The 18,270-nt window shown below is 39.9% G+C and overlaps 1 protein-coding gene across 2 annotated transcripts in view; it reads right to left on the bottom strand.

Annotated features, from left to right (window-relative positions):
• The window catches only part of sdf4 (stromal cell derived factor 4), a 53,832-nt gene extending 42,207 nt beyond the window's left edge, over nucleotides 1-11,625 (bottom strand). Inside the window, exons 1-2 of one of the 2 annotated variants that reach the window (XM_048241251.1) lie at nucleotides 11,383-11,625; nucleotides 11,225-11,297 (exon numbers count right to left, since the gene is read on the bottom strand). The gene's annotated coding sequence lies outside the window, so the exon portion shown is untranslated. The remainder of the gene's footprint in view (nucleotides 1-11,224; nucleotides 11,298-11,382) is intronic. The other variant, XM_048241252.1, reaches the window with a different exon arrangement.
• Nucleotides 11,626-18,270: the final 6,645 nt, after the last annotated feature.

The raw sequence follows: 18,270 nt of genomic DNA, 5'->3' as shown, positions 1-18,270 counted from the left end.
GTAACAAAGTAAATAAGCTTATTTCTCAGCCATTCTTTATCCAATGGCAATCAAACTTGCTGTGAGTGCTTGCTCATGGCATGGCAATGCCATTCCTGCTATAGCGCACTGCTTGGCCCCCGCATTGCTGCTTGCAGCTATATTTATTATTATTATTCTTCCGACCAACTTTGACGTTCAAAGGCTCTAAAACCACTGAACCGTTTGACATCATTCAAACACTCCTACAAAGGTCTTGTAACGGAGATTTGTCCAATGTATTTCACACATTTGTGAACTTTATACTTTTTGAGATATTTACGATAAAAGAGCAATACATTCCCATTGACTTAACATTGACCGCCGTGGCGGCAACTTTTAGCATTATGACGTGACCTCCAGCTGAAAGCAATCAACAGTTGAACGTGAGCTACCGTTGGCCCTGGAGCTGTGAATCTTCTAAACGTCTTCGCCTGCTGTGCCTTGGTCACTTTATTTGCTCGTAAAACTCTTCTTCAGAGGCACATTTCTCTAATTACAGACAAGGTACGTGTTCCGGTTTTTGGTATTTGAGTCATTTATGTCATCAAACATTATGTAACGTTAGCGTGTATGAAATGATGGGTCACAAATAACTAAACTAACGTTATAACGTTAGGTAACGTTAACGTTTGTGAAATAGTTGACGTTAGCACCTTGCTACGTTGATATGTATTATGTAAGGAAACCCACTGTTAATCAATGTTAATATGTCATCAACTTTACAGTGACCGATTAGCTGTAGGTTTCGATAGCTAACGACAATCAAACGTAATGCACTAACGTTACATTTGTTCATTAGGCCTACCTACCAGGAGCGTTTTAACTAGAACATTAACGTAAACCAGAGAAGTAGGCCTACAGATACTAGGCTCTGGTTCTATTCAACATCAAGTCACTTTCCACAGGTGTATAGAATCAAGCACCTAGAATAGATTATGAATGCAGACTTCGTGGTGGTTGATTATAGCCTAGGGCTAGGCTGTGTGAAGGGACCTGATGAAACCCATCATGGGTTTCATTCATGGCATGAATAACGTTAGCTAACGTTACTTGTTGATGGTCATAACGTTATAGCTTCTACCGTTCACATTTTAGTTAAAGTTAACAAATATATGCTCCTGTTTTTTATTTTAACAAATGTTTAACGTTGTACACCGCTTGTTTGTGTATCAAATAGGCCAGGCTACGTTTCATTCTACACTCCTGATTCTTACGTAGCCTACAATAAGTAAACACTATCACGGTATACTATAGTTTGTCTATTGATGGGTTTCATCAGGTCCCTTTCAACAGACAATCAAGCACCTAGATTATGAATGCATTGGTGCTTTATTAATACTCCTGTGGAAAGGGACCGTATGAAAGCCACGAATAGGCTAATGCTAGGAAATGGACAATACGACTAAAGTCTTGTTAAAACACACAACAGAAGTTGAGCTATAATGTTTGTGTTGTCAACATATGCTACAATATTTACTTGGCCTACTCATTTCTGCATTGTTCTGGTCTATAAATTAAAGTGTAGCCTGGCACGTGAATCAAACTTTCCAGGTATGTACATTGTAATCTGTAGGAAAAAATGTGGCTGACAGACCTAGCAAGCTGTTTAAGTTATAGCAGTTGGTTATCAAGATACTTAGTATCAGAATGATCCGTCCTTACTCATATGATTATCAACAGCAACAACAGACCCTTTGCCTGCAAAGTTTTCTAAGCTGTTTACGTTTTATATTTAAAAAAAATATTATTAGCCATCACCTATACTAAAACTGAAAACAATAAAACACAGAATTCTGCTTTGTTTGCAATTTAATATTATAGGCTAGTATTTAACTACCAGTAGCTTGATGGTGCCACAATTGTATTGTAGGCACCATCAAGGTATTGTTTTTTAATAGTCCTAGAATTGTTGGGAATTGTTTAAAAAGCTTAAACTGTTTACCATGTTAGTCGTTAGGTTATAATATGTCAGCCTAATGTAATGTAACAACTTCACTTAAATACCTTAGTTGTATTGAACAATTAAGCAATATAGCACGAGTGAGAGTGGGGTTGGTCATGGATATTCCCACGGGTGTTGTTCGGCCTTAGCCACGAGGCCGGAGGCCGAGTGGCGCAGGCAACAACAGCCGTGGGAATATCCATGACCATGTGCTAATGTTAGTTATCTACAAGTCTCCTCCAAATGACAATCATATTATAGGGCTTACACAATGCTGGCAATGCTGAGAACAATTAGCATCCTCGTTTATCTTACTTACATTGAGTTGACTGTGTAGCTTAATCCACAGATGTGGTGAAGCACTGTTTCGTTATGGTTTGCTAAGGAGTAACCCATTGCTTAAAATAGTGGAGAGCTGGGATGAGAACATTGTGTCAAATCTTCGCATTGTATCGCGGAGTGATTTATTATTAGCTGTACAAAGTCTTGAAAAGAGTTGAAATGTCCAGGGATATTCCAACTCATGGAACGTCTCTCGGCCAATCAGAAACAAATAAATAGTTCCATAGAACCCAATTGTTGTATAATTGCAGACATTCCTTGTTTTGGTATAACTGTTACACTTGTTTGCTTTTGCCTTTTAGGTTCCAGACCAGACCAGACCAGTGGTGATGACCGTGTATGACATTACGTGTGTGCCTGTCTGTGTGCACACCTGTCAACCATACATCTCTGACAATGTTGCTAGCAACATACCTACTAACATACATTCTTACAAACATGTGACCATATCTCAACATATCTGCACATACAATTTAACCATACTGAGACTTATCTGAGATCAACACTGAGACATTCTGAGAAATATATTGTTGTGTGAGGACTATACTCACTAACTATATGGAACATGTATCAGGGCTCTACAGTGCGCTCATTTCACTCGCACATGCGAGTAAATATGATGCCGTGCGAGTGCAAAAAAATATTTAGGCGCACTGGTGCGAATGACTTCTAACTATGTCAATGTTTGTCTACAAAATACACCGCAACATCGGTGAAACATTACTGTGCAAACCATAGAATCACGCTATAATGCAGCATAAAAACTACACCTCCCATCAACGTTAGCAGTTTCACGTTGTGACTCGCTAGTCGTCGCTTCTATCAAATCCAAGAGCGCGAAGAAAAAGCGGAAAGTTAGACTAGCCAGCTAAGATGCAAAGATTGAAGAAATTAGTTCTTCTATCCACCGAATTCATCGGATATAGGAGGAACAGGATGAGATTCTGAGGGTGCAGTGAGAGAAGGAAAGGTAACCTAACATGCCTTTTAGCCCAGTTGACGATTGGCTGCAATATGCAAAATATAGCTGTAGCTTAACAGGCACAAAAAGTAGCCTCCCGTATTACTCCCATTTTATTCAAAGTTAGAACGCTGACAACTCCAGGCTTCCACGCATGCTTGGTTGTTTACACCGAATACAAGCTGAAGTGCAAAACGAAAGTTTGCCTACCTAATGTTTGCCTCCTGCCCCCATCAATGCATATATTTAAAAAAAAAAAAAAAGGATAAAAAAATATATATATCCTTGATAGCCTATGTTGGGTTTGTGGAAGAGAAAATGGACTGTTTTAGTCGTAGTATTAGGCAGTATGCAGTCAGATAGGTCACCATGGGCATATTTGGATTAGCTACAGATGGATTCACAAATAAATAAATTAGTCTACATTTGGCAGGATACTTGATATACAGGCTAAATGCCAATATGGCAATGTATTTAATTATTTTACATTAACAAAATGTAGGAAAATAGAACAGACTGAAAATAAAGTAGGCACTGATCTTTAAAATCCTGTTTCCTGTAGCCTAAATGTTGTCAGTCATTCTTAATATTTGCAATTGGTGCACTGGCATGTTTAACTGTTAGCTGCAGTGTAATGTTAGATTATGTGTAAGTTAAGTACAGAAGTGACTGTGCGCCCAAATTTTTGTCTGTGCTCCTACATTTTTTAACTTGGGCGCACAAGTGCTCCTGGAAAAAAATGTTAGTGTAGAGCCCTGTGTATACCTGTGAATCATATTTGTCAACCATTCATACCTTTAATCATACCTGTGCTGCAACATCTGTGAAACATAGCTGTGCTGTTAGACCTCTCTTTTTAGACCTGAGCTGTGCTGTGTGAAAAAAAAGATTCTAACCTAGTTCTGTCTAAAACTGATCATCTGAAGGGCTGACTCTTTTATTCTTCAGTGTATATATCACCATCAAATTTGACCTAATACCATTAACTGAGGCCTCTAGCTGTTGCTGCCAGTTCAGAGTTACCACTAATAAATAGATCCGTCTTAGGATAATATGATTGGCATTATCAAGTTCTGTATATATAATATACACAACTGTGATTTTTACTTCAAGCTTACATTGGTAAGTGTTCATTAGTGTATTCTGAGTATCATTCTGCTGTATTAAAACAAAGAATATTGAAGAATCAATATTGAATTGACAATTTATTTTTACTGACTGTCATATACTCTAAGCTAACATCTAACCAAGTAAGTGGTTTTCAAGAATACTGTAAGACTATGTAATCTGAATAATCATACTGTAAGTAATATAATGTTATACACAGCAGCTTTTGCATTTACATGCAATGGTAATTCCCTGGAATTGCATTTTCTAGTTATTATTATTATTATTATTATTCCCATTAAATGTCTGCGTCTAATTCAGCTTTAACCGTTTAATGTAGAAACTTCGTTCAAACTTTGTAACATAGTCGTAGGTCTTGAAAAGGACACTTGAGGAATGTATTTTTCGTTTTTGTAAACTTTATACTTTTTGAGATATTAACATAAATCAAGCTTTTTTTCCCCCCATAGACTTTGCATTGGCACTATGACATCACAATGGGATAGTTAAATTGATTTGCACCTGTATCAACTGCCAGTTGATCAACTAGGCCCCATCAAAGAGCCAGTTAAACTGATTGCACCTGTATCAACGCTTTCTGCTCAACTAGGCCAACTCTCTCTGTGTCTCTCCATTCTACAAGGATATAAGGCAATTCCATCCAACTTTCTATCCATTCATCCTCTTCAAACCATTCACTCATCCACCCAATAAACTATCGATCAACATCCATTAAGCAATCTGCCTATTAACATCCATTCAACTTTCTGTCTATCCACATCCATTACACTATCTACATTCAACTTTTAAACTATATACTCGGTCTCAGTCTTTAACCCGTTTACTGCCAACGGTGCATATATGCGCCCACAATGAGTGTGTTCTAGAATGCCAAGGGTGCATATGTGCGCCCAAGGAGCATCATCATTGCCGCGCTAACATGTAGCCAATTAAAACATCGTTACTGTGCTGTTGCTATGTTGATATGATAGTAAACATGTTCTAGACAGATCACGATTGGTTAATATTTCACAAATATGCTAATTACGTCATTCACAAACTTCAAGAAACAAATTAGCATCAGCTAAATATCAAGCTATCTAGCTAGCACACAGAGAGAGTTTGCGATTGCGGTACCATGAATTTACGACCATGGAGGAGAGTTTTAATTTCAACTGGGACAGTGACAGCGATGAGGAGTTTTTCGGATTTGGAGAGGAGGACTTGGAGGGGGTCCTGTGTGGTCCAGGGAGGACGAGGAGGGAGTCAAGAAGGAGGAGCTGGCCGGCAACTTCACCCGAGGCCGGCGACTTCACTGGCTGTGGTGAGGGAGACGCCCGCTGGGAGTGGCTAGATGTGACAGGCAAGACGGTGGCCACTGAGGGGAGAGGAAGCGATCTGATGGGAGGATCCCTTTGTACACACCAACCCACCTACCTGGTCCGCAGAGAGTTTGGGATTGTAGTGATCCATACCTTTTTTTAAAGCCTTTTTAGCGATTGTGTCATTGATCTCATGGTGGCTGAGACAAACCGCTATGCTGAGGCGTTAGCTTCCACCGAGCTAGCGAGTCACTCGCTTACGTGACTATAAACCCACTGATCGCTCTGAGATGGAGGCGCTTTTTGGCCATTCAGATCAGCATGGGTCTGACTAGAAAGCCTCAAATCGCTGATTACTGGAGCACCCAAAGTTCACTGGGCTTGACACCAAATTTCGCCCGTGTAATGACACGCAACCGCTTTCAGCTCTTGTCCTCCTGCATCCACTTCAATGACAACTCTCTGAGGTTGGAGAGAGGTCAACCCGGGTTATGATCCACTTTTTAAAATCCGCCCACTTATGGATCTAGTCCTGAAGAGTTTTCAGAGCGAGTACTACCCCCACGAACACCTCTCCATTGATGAATCCATGGTTTCATTTCGTGGAAGGGTGTTTTTTCGTCAGTACATGCCAAATAAAAGACACCGGTTTGGTCTGAAGAATTTTGTCCCATCAGACGCGACAAGTAATTACACGCACCTGTGGCACGATATACACTGGAGGGGCCTTCAACTCACGATCGCTGTCTGGGTATTGGCCATAGTTCAGTTGTTGGCTTGCTAAGGGAAGCCAAGCTTTTGGGAAGGGACACAGTCTCTATACTGACAGCTACTACACCTCACCCGCTCTTTTCCAAGAGCTCCACAGGCAAAACACTGGCGCGTGTGGAACTGTTCGTGTGAACAGGAAAGGCATGCCCCCTCAACTCCATGGTCTGAAACTGCGGCCTTCAGATCCCCTGTGTTTTTTGAAAAACGCCCACTTTTAACTTTCGCCTTTTAGGGATGCTGGCACAGTCACCGCCCTCTCCACAGTGCCGCGACAATCTCGTTATCACCAAACGAAAAGCGTAGCAAGGGGCCTGATGGCTACAGAACTTTTGCGCCAAGCCAAAGAGCGTGGAGGACTACAACCGCTTCATGGGAGGGGTAGATTGCGGAGACCAGCTATGCTCCTATTACAGCTACCAACACTGTGCAATGAAGTGGTACCATCGGTTGTTCCATCATATCCGAGAGGTCGCACTTGTGAATGCCTACATCTTGCACAAAGAAAGTGGCAATACAATGCAGTCGGCTGGAATCCGCGAGCTTCTGGTGAAGGGGCTACTGAGACGGAGGCAAATTGAGCTCACTCCTCCTCCCAGGCCATTCAGCACACCGTTAGTGCCCGTGCGTCTCACTGGTCGACACTTTCTCGGACAACACGAGAAATCGCGTCCGGACTGCAAAGTCTGTTCCACGCGGAAGCGCAGTTCAGATGACGCACATAGAGGGAGGAAGCAGACACCTTTCTTCTGCAAGACCTGTCCAGACCACCCTGCACTGTGCCCCACTGACTGCTTTGAGATGTACCATACAAAGCTTGTGTACAAACACTGGTGAGATGTTGTTTGCTTATTATAGTCGGCTATCTAGTATGCGTATCTGCTAGTATCTGGTAAATTACATTAATTTTAATATGCACATGTTGATATGCATTTTCCTTGTTTCATACAATGTAATAATTACTACTATTGATTATATAAAAGTTATTTATGCACGTTAAATTACACTGCTAATAACTATAAATGTAGATTTTACAAAATTCAACATTTTAAATGTTGAATTTTCTTCTCTAAATATAGTTTTTTTTTCTTTTTTTTCAGAATCTTCCATTTCAGGCATCCACCACTACCAGCCTAGGTTGTCTAGGAGCACTTTCAATCAGTTAAATCAGTTAAATCAGTTCAAAGCCTTCTTTCAATCAGTTCAAATTATCAGTTCTTTCAATCAGTTCAAATTATCAGTTCTTTCAATCAGTTCAAATTATCAGTTCTTTCAAATCTATACAAAACTTGTTCAAAATATCAGTTCTTGGAGGTTTTACTGTTCATTTTAGAAATCTATACAAAACTTGAATTGATATTTACTGTTAGTTTGTTCAAATCTCTACCAGTGTGGAGGTTTTACTGTTCATTTTTAGAAATCTATACAAAACTTGAATTGATATTTACTGTTAGTTTGTTCAAATCTCTACCAGTGTGGAGGTTTTACTGTTCATTTTTAGAAATCTATACAAAACTTGAATTGATATTTACTGTTAGTTTGTTCAAATCTCTACCAGTGTGGAGGTTTTACTGTTCATTTTTAGAAATCTATACAAAACTTGAATTGATATTTACTGTTAGTTTGTTCAAATCTCTACCAGTGTGGAGGTTTTACTGTTCATTTTTAGAAATCTATACAAAACTTAAACTGATATTTACTGTTTGTTTGTTCAAATCTCTACCAGTGCAGAGGTTTTACTGTTCATTTTTAGAAATCTATACAAAACTTGAACTGATATTGTTTATTTGTTCAAATCTCTACCAGTGTAGAGGTTTTACTGTTCATTTTCAGAAATTCATACAAAACTTGAACTGATATTTATTGTTTGTTCAAATCTCTACCAGTGTAGAGGTTTTACTGTTCATTTTTAGAAATCTATAATCTAAATCTTTTTTGTTCACTTCAACAGTTATTACATGTAGCTGTATACTCAAATGAAACATGGATCTAATCCAATGGCAAAATAGGAAATGAATCACAGAGAACATGAGTATTGTGGCCATATAGGTTGCTCCCCGGGCACAACACTGGTCTCTGCTGTTAGTGTGCTCACAAGAACTTAACCTATGTCAGTCCTTTACTGTTTGCAGATGTTAAAAAAACACCCCAGCAGGTGGACATTTTTTCTTTTATGATCTGCAAATTGTCATGTGCAAAGTATCTTGGTTTGTCACCAATACCACCAATAGTATATATACTCTTTTGATCCCGTGAGGGAAATTTGGTCTCTGCATTTATCCCAATCCGTGAATTAGTGAAACACACTCAGCACACAGTGAACATACAGTGAGGTGAAGCACACACCTTGCTCAAGGGCACTTCAGCCGTTCCTACTGGTCGGGATTCGAACCGGCAATCCTCCGGTTACTTCAAAGCGCTAACCAGTAGGCCACGGCTGCCCCTCAATTACCAAAAAGAACTTATTATTTATATTTATTGTTCAATTTTACTACAGGGGTGTTTATGTTTAGTCATTCTAAACCTTTCTGGACCTGAATTTAATTGCAAAGGAACAGCATAAATAATTACATGCATGGTACTACATGATTAACATGTCACTGTTTGTTAGACTACCTGATTTATCTGAATTGAAACCGCCTACCGTTTGTCACGTTGTATGTTATAAGTTTGCTACTCAATCATTTTGTAATGAGATGTGTGAGTATTTAGAGTATGTAATAATATATTATTAATTGATTAAATTACAAATCTTCCTATGAATATTATCTATTGTGTGTGTTTTTGAGGTGATAATTCATTAGTACATATTGCAAATTGTATTGTGCAACTGCTGTTTGTAATGACCACAATGACATACACAATGTTTTTTGGAGCCCTAAATAGAGGCAGTGGTGTAACATCCTTTGTTATTTGACTGTAGCTATCAAAAAGTAGTGTAAAACCAGAAAACAGATACTTTATACACAGTTTGACAATATCCAGCAGATTTTTGGGGGATTTAGAATGTTGTTCTGGCAGTGAGGGGGTGCAGTATTCTAGAATTCCGTGGCAGTTAAAGAGTTAAGCATCCAATCTGGCTCTCTTAAGACTACTGTTCAACTATTTCCTCTGCCCACAACTGTTTCAAAATAAATGTCCTCACTACAATAACTCACATTGTAGCCTATAGATGGCCATTGCAATTGCCAAGATATCTGAACAACACAGGTGACATAAGCTTAATTTCATGGAGTGCTGAAACGTACTACCCTGGAAATCCAGAGTTCTCGCGAGAGCACAATGGAATTGTCTCTGCGAGACACTCTGGCAAAGAGCAATGATGCACCTTACTTTTACCCCAACATTCCGGGGAACCAGCTAAACTGATGAAGACAGCGCTGCAACGGTGGAAGACAGTACACATTGGTCGTAGTGTTATCCGATTGCGTGCAGTGAGATTTTTAAATGCATGCTTGTTGCCGCCCCTCGAGTTGGGCCATACATTGGTCTTTGCCAGACCCTTAATCTTTCTAGATTATCAGGGTCTGGATTTTTCAGGCTAGAAATGTACACTATTTTTGACCATTTCTGAACTGTGAAACTCATATGCTTTGTAGTTGTGAACTTATTGCTGTAGGCTATCATCATCATAACTATTCCACCTGTGTGTGCAAAACAGTTTTGGCTACAGCACAAATATTTCCATCCATAGCTGAAAATAAGCAAATCTAACCTCTGAATTTCTTTTCAAAGTGCACCAGATTGATGCATTTAAATGTTAAAATATACCAAGTACGGGGGAGCATGCCCCCGGAACCCCCCTATGGGGGCTTGTGTCCCACTGCAGTTTAGGTCTAGTGACACCCCTGGTACAAATCAATATGGGGGCTATTTTGACTGACAGAAGTGACCAAGAAACTAGCAATTATTGTCAAAAAAAGTATTGCTACACCACGATACTCAATATGTTGTCCAACGGTCAATATTTTTTCCCCATTGCACCGACACTGGATTTCAAGGTTCCCCCACCGGCCAAACCCCACTCTAACCACTGTAGGCCTACATACACATACTATACTACTATATACATTTTAAATTGTTCCCTGTTAAATTTAAGTATTATATTGTTTTGTATTTGTATGTCGCTTTGGACAAAAGCGTCTGCCAAGTCCCATAACCATAACTAGAGAGTGGTCTGACGTTTGCTGTGGCAAATGCCATCAAGCCTCAAAAAAAGAGAGAAAAACGAAGTCACGTCATTACCCACATAACAGTTACACGCCAGTTAAATGTCAGTAAAATTCCTGAAAAATACTAAGAACCAGTTTTTTACATCTATTGCTTTTCTGGTTTTCTCCGGCTTGAATTCCAACTGGAAATGTCAGAAGGCGGAAGTAAGCATAAAGCTCTTTAAAAAAAGGCAGAAAAACCAAGGGAACCACATTTTGTCTTCGTTAATTGAAGATATTCGTTCGCCTTTAGAAGTTCGTTTGAGACAAACACAAGTAACAGTTAGGCAACTTAGATAATTGGATTTGCGTTATATCATCACACTTTTAAGGAAGCTTCACTTGCTAAACGAGTCTGACCCATTGCGATATTATGTTACGAGATAATACTGTCATCAAGGCCTTACCCCAGCAAGGCCGACCACTTTGCTGGTTATATTTTGCGGGGCTTAATTTTAACGTTACATATGATAGCATTGGGATTTTGCATGTGGTGGGATATGGCACAACTGCTCATAGCAGCTGACATGGTTTGTGTTAGCCTACTTACCTGTTGTTGGTGAGTTGTTTACAACGCGAACGTTATAGGCTACGTGGTTGACCGAGTTTTGGTCAGCCAACAACTGAGAAAAAGAAATACATTTAGGTAATGTAAGCTAACTTAACCTTTGTTAAAAAAAAAAAAAAAAACACTAACGTTAACGTTACCCAGATAGCCTATTTGCACCTATAAATGTCAGGTATCAGTCCTCCAGCTGTTCTGTAACGTTACACGTGGCTTCCTCAAAGTGGGGTGGAGGAAAAAAATGGTATTGTGGAAAAAAATCAAAACAGCCTTATCCTTCTAAAGTCTACGTATGTCTATGGTTTTGACCAGTAGTGATGTCTGTACTGGTACGTTTTAACATTTTTGATCTCTGAGTGGCTTGTAGTTTGCGGAAGTAGTATGAGGAAGTGACAACACGAAAATGCCGGTATTCCACCAATCAGCGAGAGGGAGATAGAGCTGCACAGTCCCGCCCCTCCTCCGAGAGAGCTTAGGTGCCGGAAGTAAATTTCCATTCATGTCTCCTATTGACGTTTTGGAAAAATCCGTGTTAGGCTAACCAGCTACGGCGTAACTCATAAGCATACAACATATCATTTCGAGTGAAAAAACGAGAGAAAATCCCCAAAAAGTCAAAGGTACAAGCAGGGGTTTAATTGGGATTTGTTATGTGTCCAGGGCTCTCAAGTTTTGAAGTTTGCAAGGAGTGAGGCATTAGGCGAGTTCGACTTCGACTGAGTCTGACTTGGTCTGGCTTTCTACGTAAACGTGATCTTCAGAGGCTAGCCGGGAGGAGCTACCATAGACATAATATACATAGACGCCGCATCGACCGCTGCTCCCTACTAGCGCTGACGAGATTTGGAGCCGCCATCTTGGACCGGTCATCCACTCCACTCAGTGTAATCTGTTTGGCCGGTGCAATGAGCTGTCAGCACACTTAATTAATCATATCTCACTGAATACCGAACAGATTTTCACGTGGTTTTTTTTGCTGCAAATGTCATACATGTAGCTATGATACAGGCCACATTGTTCGAAAATACAAAATACAACCAATAGTACGGTAATGTTAAATCTTACTTGTGAAAAGTAAATCCCAGTATGGTCCGCCCGATTTGAGCAGGAACATGCTGCACAGTGCTGTCATCTTGTGTTTTCTGCTGCAACGCAATGAGGAGTATGACAGGTCCAAGATGGCGGCCGCATTTCTTGTTTCCAGCAGCCAATGCGGCGTCTATGTATATTATGTCTATGGGAGCTACAACAGAGGGCAGCTCATCCCGGACAGGCAGGCTACAGTCTGGCTGACGTACTCGCGGGAGATATCGCGGAATGTTGTTTGCAATAAACACAGCAGAACTTTCATTCTTACTCATTAAAATGAGCATGATGACTGACGAAATAAATTATTATGATGTAGTTTAAATAAACCACTGTTGTCATACAGTTAACAGGCCTGCATTGTAGCACATAAATTCAATATCAAGTGTTTCCCCTATATGTGTGTCTATCTATTTAGCCAATAGCAGAAAATAATAGAATATCTAAACGTTTTCAGTAGGCTAGCCGTATTCCAACATAAGGAAGCAGCATGAGACTCCCGTCATAATCATCATGAGGACATTCCTCCCAAATGGCCCTATCAAGTCTTAAGCATTGCGTCCATCCCAGTATGCATTGTGTTCAACCCAGCATGCATCACATCAAGTCAGATCTGCCGCAAGTCGAACTCGCCTATTGGCACAGTGCTACGCCCTTTGAACAGCAGTGGCTCATTCTGCTCTAAACAAACAGAAAACAACCAAATGAGAAAAAGCACATTTAGCCCCAAAATGGTCTCTTGAACAGTGGTGGTTCTGTCCGTGTGTGTGTGTGTTTATGAGTGATGTTGTGTGTTGTAAGTGTTTCTGCAGATTTTGATGCCTTGATGACTGATACTGGGGGCTCCCATTTAAAGCACTGTGGTTCAATGTCAGCCATTTTCACAGTCATGAGGCCATCCTTAAAAATATTCTTGTTTGCAGTAATAGCCAAAAAAAAAAAAAAAAAATGGGTCGGTAGGTAGGTCAATATTTTCTTTTTCAAGATTCAAAGTAAAAAAAAAAGTACAATTTTGGTCATGGTGATTACGTAGGTATGAATTTAAACAAATGTGCATATTGTGACGTAACTGACTGGGTCCTCAACCCGTGCCTTCAGGCGCATCACTGCAAACCTCAATCTGATGCAGGTTATGTAGACCAGCCTTTCTTAAACTTCTTTGACCTGAGGCCCAGTCATGGCAGACTTTGGGGTCATAGGGCTCATCTACACGTACCCAACCCCACTCCCTCCAAATCAAATTGTCATTATCATTATCACAATCATTATTATGCCTATATTGTTATACATGAACTTTCACTTAAATGTTTTGTGACATGCACATCAGAGGACTGCTTTACTAATGTAAGATTAAGACTAAGATATAATTAGTTTCATTGCTTTTGCATGGTTGCATGATGCTTGCATAAGAAAATAAATACTTCTCAAAACAGCAACAATTATATGGGTGCTATTGTTTTGGGATGTTTCCCTCATGCAAGCATCATACATTGGTAGGAAATGGAGAAAATAAATACATTTTTTTTTAATGAAGTTTAATTTGAATGCCTGAATGTAAGGATTAAGGAAACACAATACCAGCTTTTTTGGCGAGTAGATAGGCGTAAATCACTGATCTGTTGATCTTTAACAGATAGAAAAAAGGCTACAATAGCTTTTGGCCACGTTATATTCAAATTTCACTATACAATACTCAGTGCTATACAGTGTATTATACAACAATTGGGTTCTATGGAACTATTTATTTGTTTCTGATTGGCCGAGAGACGTTCCATGAGTTGGAATATCCCTGGACCAGAGCCATAGAGAGAGTGTGAGCGTGTGAAGTCATTGAAATGTGTGTGAGAGGTCTGTGTGTGTGTGTGTGTACCATTAACCCTTAAAGGCCGTGTTGCAGGGTTCATTTTCCAACGAATTTGCACAATTTGCTTGTTGATAATAAACATTTAAACTGTTATCCATTGTATTTGATGTTGTTGGGTATCACAAAACGGAATATAATCTGAAAAAGCAGGTACTATTTCACAGCGTTTGAAGTGATTCTCCTTTCCCCACAATGCATTGCATTACGTCACCTTGGGGAGACTACAGACCAAAGCCCACCTTGAGACCCTTGAGAGTAATGAGAGAGGAGTAAAGAGAGACGAGTAAGGGATTGTTCAGCAGTAGATAGCGCAGATTATAGATAAATAGATAGGCTATAGATAGCCTAGATATGTATATAGACAGGTAGATAGATAGGTAGATAGATCATGTAATATGCTGGTCACAGGGGAGCTCCTCGACCAGCGGCCAGGGTTGCCAGATTGGGCAATTGGGCGGTTTTGCAATCTATTTTGCGGGCAAAAATGGGTTTGGGCGGGTGTATAAAAATTGGGCTGGTTTCGGATCAGTTCGGGGTTTTGTAGCGAAACAAAGGCACTTCAGACCCTTCTTCCAGCGACCGTCTCTGGTCAGCAGGCAGCAGTCTCTCACTCACTCACTCACACACCCTCTGGCTGACGTGCCCCCCTAAACTCACAACAGACACTCTCAGCTCATGTCACCTTATGTATCGAAACATGCATTCTAGCCATATAAATGGCATAGTGCATGGTATTTCCATAACCGCGAGATATGCGCTTCACAATGACCGCAATTAGTTGTTAGATATTCACAGCAGACAGTAAAGCCCAGCAGTAATTTATCCAAATTAACACATATTTCAAGTACCATTCATGATGTTGTCAAATATTGAAGTTGTGGGAAGTTTAAGCTGTATGTTTCTTTCGTCCCCCATGTCGTTTCATTTATCCCGGTCTGGAGGGGCCGAATGAAACAAAAACGATGTTCGATTTCTCCTTAAATAAATCCTGAATGGTTTTGTTCACAGCTGAAAATGCAACTGTTTGACAGAGGACCGATGTAGTTTGCTTGTGACAAAATATTAGCTTTCAGTGTTTTACGATGTCTTTGTAAATTACGTTTAATTAAAAAGTGTTTCAGTCGGTTCTCCCCTACTCTGGCGCAGACCGCCATTCAAACACACAGCTCAAGGGGTTTTCAAACTTAGCTAGCTGACTGACAATGTCAATATGCCAAAGTGGGCAAAGAGCATTTTGTCATTACAGTCAATCTCTTCATGAGTGTGCACACTGCTGAAAGATTACCTACGAGACAAGATGGACTTACCCCTTCTTTCAGGGTTGATGGATGTGCGCAGGTCTTGCGCGAATGGCTTGACATAGGACTACGGCCCACGTTCCGTCCAGCCCGACAGTTGTTGAGGAAGTTTGACAAAGCCTAGGCCTACTAGAACTTTTTAATTATTTTTAGGCCTAATAACAATTGCTCAAAGCGATTTTCACGAAGGGCTTAGGGCCATAGGCCTATGTTTTTTGTGTAGAGATGGCCCATGCATGAACGTTCTGCTTCTGCAAAGAGCGCACTGACACCCCTGTTCGTTCAACGCGACTTTCATGAAAACTAGGATTAACTGCCTGTCAGGTAGGCCTACTAATTGTTCTAAATTACAGGTGTCAAACTCAAGTTTGCCTTTAGCCTATATCTGGCGTATGAAAATATTTTTTGCGTGTAGTTGCCATGCATGGACGCACTGCTTCTGCAAAGAGCGCATTGTCCTAAATAGCCTATTCAGCGCGATTTTCATGAAAACTCTAGGCCTAACTGCCTGTCTCAGGGAATATATAGCGCCTAGGTAGGCTATTAATTAATTGTTCTAAATCACAGGTGTCAGACTCAAGTTTAACTCAAGCCTTTAGCCTACATTTGGGGTAGGCCTATGAAAATATTTTTTGTGTAGCCTACAGTTGGCCCAAAAGCTAATTTGGGCGGTTTTTTGTGCATTCTCGCAGTTTTTGACGAGGTTTTGGGCTGGAAAACCTTGCTGGCATCTGGCAACACTGCCAGCGGCCAAAATGCACTCGCTTCCCTAGTTACTGCAGCTCTCCACCAGTTTCCATCGGGACGGCACAGCCCACACAAGCACCTGCAAAACTGCGACTTGCCCATATTATCTCCCTCTTTGGTAAGCCGTACCCTGTCAATGGCAATCAATCACGAGCAGTAGTTATCGAAAATATTCATGCTGAAGACACGACCAGCCTAATCGGCGGCGGCTAGAAGCTAAGTAACTGGGGTGGCTCACAGGTGGGACTAAAAAGTTAGCCCAGCTAGCTATCATGATGCTTCATATTCTGATCTTCTGACTAAGTTTGCCCGGTAGCCTACTTATCTGAACTAACGACATGATCACCATCACTAGATATAAAGAAAATGTTGACTTTCATTCGGTGCTGTTCACTGACAGTAACAAAAAAAGTGTCGTAATGTTATAAGCATAATACATTGAACTGAATAGGTGCATTATGTAGCCTATATAACGAGGCCTCTCAAATTCAGAAAATTGCATTAAACTAAAATCGGAAGACATTGTTATCTTTGTTAGACCATGGTCGTTGTCATATAAATGCTGTAACGAAATTCGAAGTGTAAATATACAAACATTATGTTGAAAGTGTAACCGCGACCGTTTCCCATAGGAATGAATGTAAAACATACCCTCCAAAACGAGACCTCCCGAAATTCAGAAAAATTACTAAATTGATATCAGGCACCGTTATTACCATTGGTAGATCATAGGGTAGCTGTGATATAAATGCTGTGACGAAACTCGAAGTGTAAATGTACAAACTTTATGTTGAAAGTGTAACCGCGACCGTTTCCCATAGGAATGAATGTAAAACATACCCTCCAAAACGAGACCTCCCGAAATTCAGAAAAATTACTAAATTGATATCAGGCACCGTTATTACCATTGGTAGATCATAGGGTAGCTGTGATATAAATGCTGTGACGAAATTCGAAGTGTAAATATACAAACTTTATGTAGAAAGTGTAAGCGCGATGTCCATTGAAATGCATTGAAATGAATGAAGTGCAGATCAAGTAGTCCCCAAAGTGACGTCATCACCGAATTGAGTACAAAAAACCTGCTAATGCTAAAAACAACAAAAACTGGCATTAAACACCATTTGGAGACATTTTTTAAAATGATATACATATATTGAGTGCTTTATGTACCCATTAATCAACAGTGGTGGTTAACCTGCAACACAGGCTTTAAAGGTGTAGGTTTTTGAACATTCTAAGTTCCGCAACAATTGAAAGTTCTAAAATTCTATGTTGAATTCAATGAACCCAGATATTCTTTATGGTTATGGTTATGGTTATGGATTTAGCAGACGCCTTTGTCCAAAGCGACACATAAATACAAAACAACATAATAATATTTAAAATTGAACAGGGAACAGATTAAAATGTAGGTCAAATATAGTAAGGAGAATAGTTGTAGTACACAATAATATCAATTCAAGCAATAGCCTAATAAAAAGCAATGTAAAAAAGGGAAAGGCAATAATAAAACAATAATGTCAATTCAATCAATAATATAAAAACAATGACATGCTAAGACTACATTAAGGAGAATATCAATAATAAACAATAATGTCAAATTAATTAACAGCCCAATTAAAATAAAACAACATTATATAAACCATAACACATAAGCGCTTAAACAACTAAGTATATGTTGAATAGGAATGTCTTTAGACCCCTCTTAAACGACCCAAAACTACCACAGGAACGGAGAGCACTGGGCAGTTCATTCCACCAACATGGAACCACTGAAGAAAAGAGTCTGGAATTAGATCCAGTTTTCATGACTGGTCGACACAACATACGCTCACCAGAAGACCGCAGTGGGCAGTTGGGGATGTAAGGCTTGATTATTGAATTAAAATAACTAGGAGCAGATCTAGTTAGTGTCCTATAGGCCAAAGTGAGAGATTTAAATTTAATTCTGGCTACTATAGGGAGCCAATGGAGAGTAACTAGGAGAGGAGTTACATGTGTCCTCTTTGGCTGATTGAAGACCAGGCGTGCTC

Source organism: Alosa alosa, chromosome 4 (genome assembly GCF_017589495.1).
Source record: "Alosa alosa isolate M-15738 ecotype Scorff River chromosome 4, AALO_Geno_1.1, whole genome shotgun sequence".
Classification (NCBI taxonomy): domain Eukaryota; kingdom Metazoa; phylum Chordata; class Actinopteri; order Clupeiformes; family Clupeidae; genus Alosa; species Alosa alosa.
Note: the sequence above shows the minus strand (reverse complement) of the source record. Positions and strands in the feature narration are given on the sequence as shown.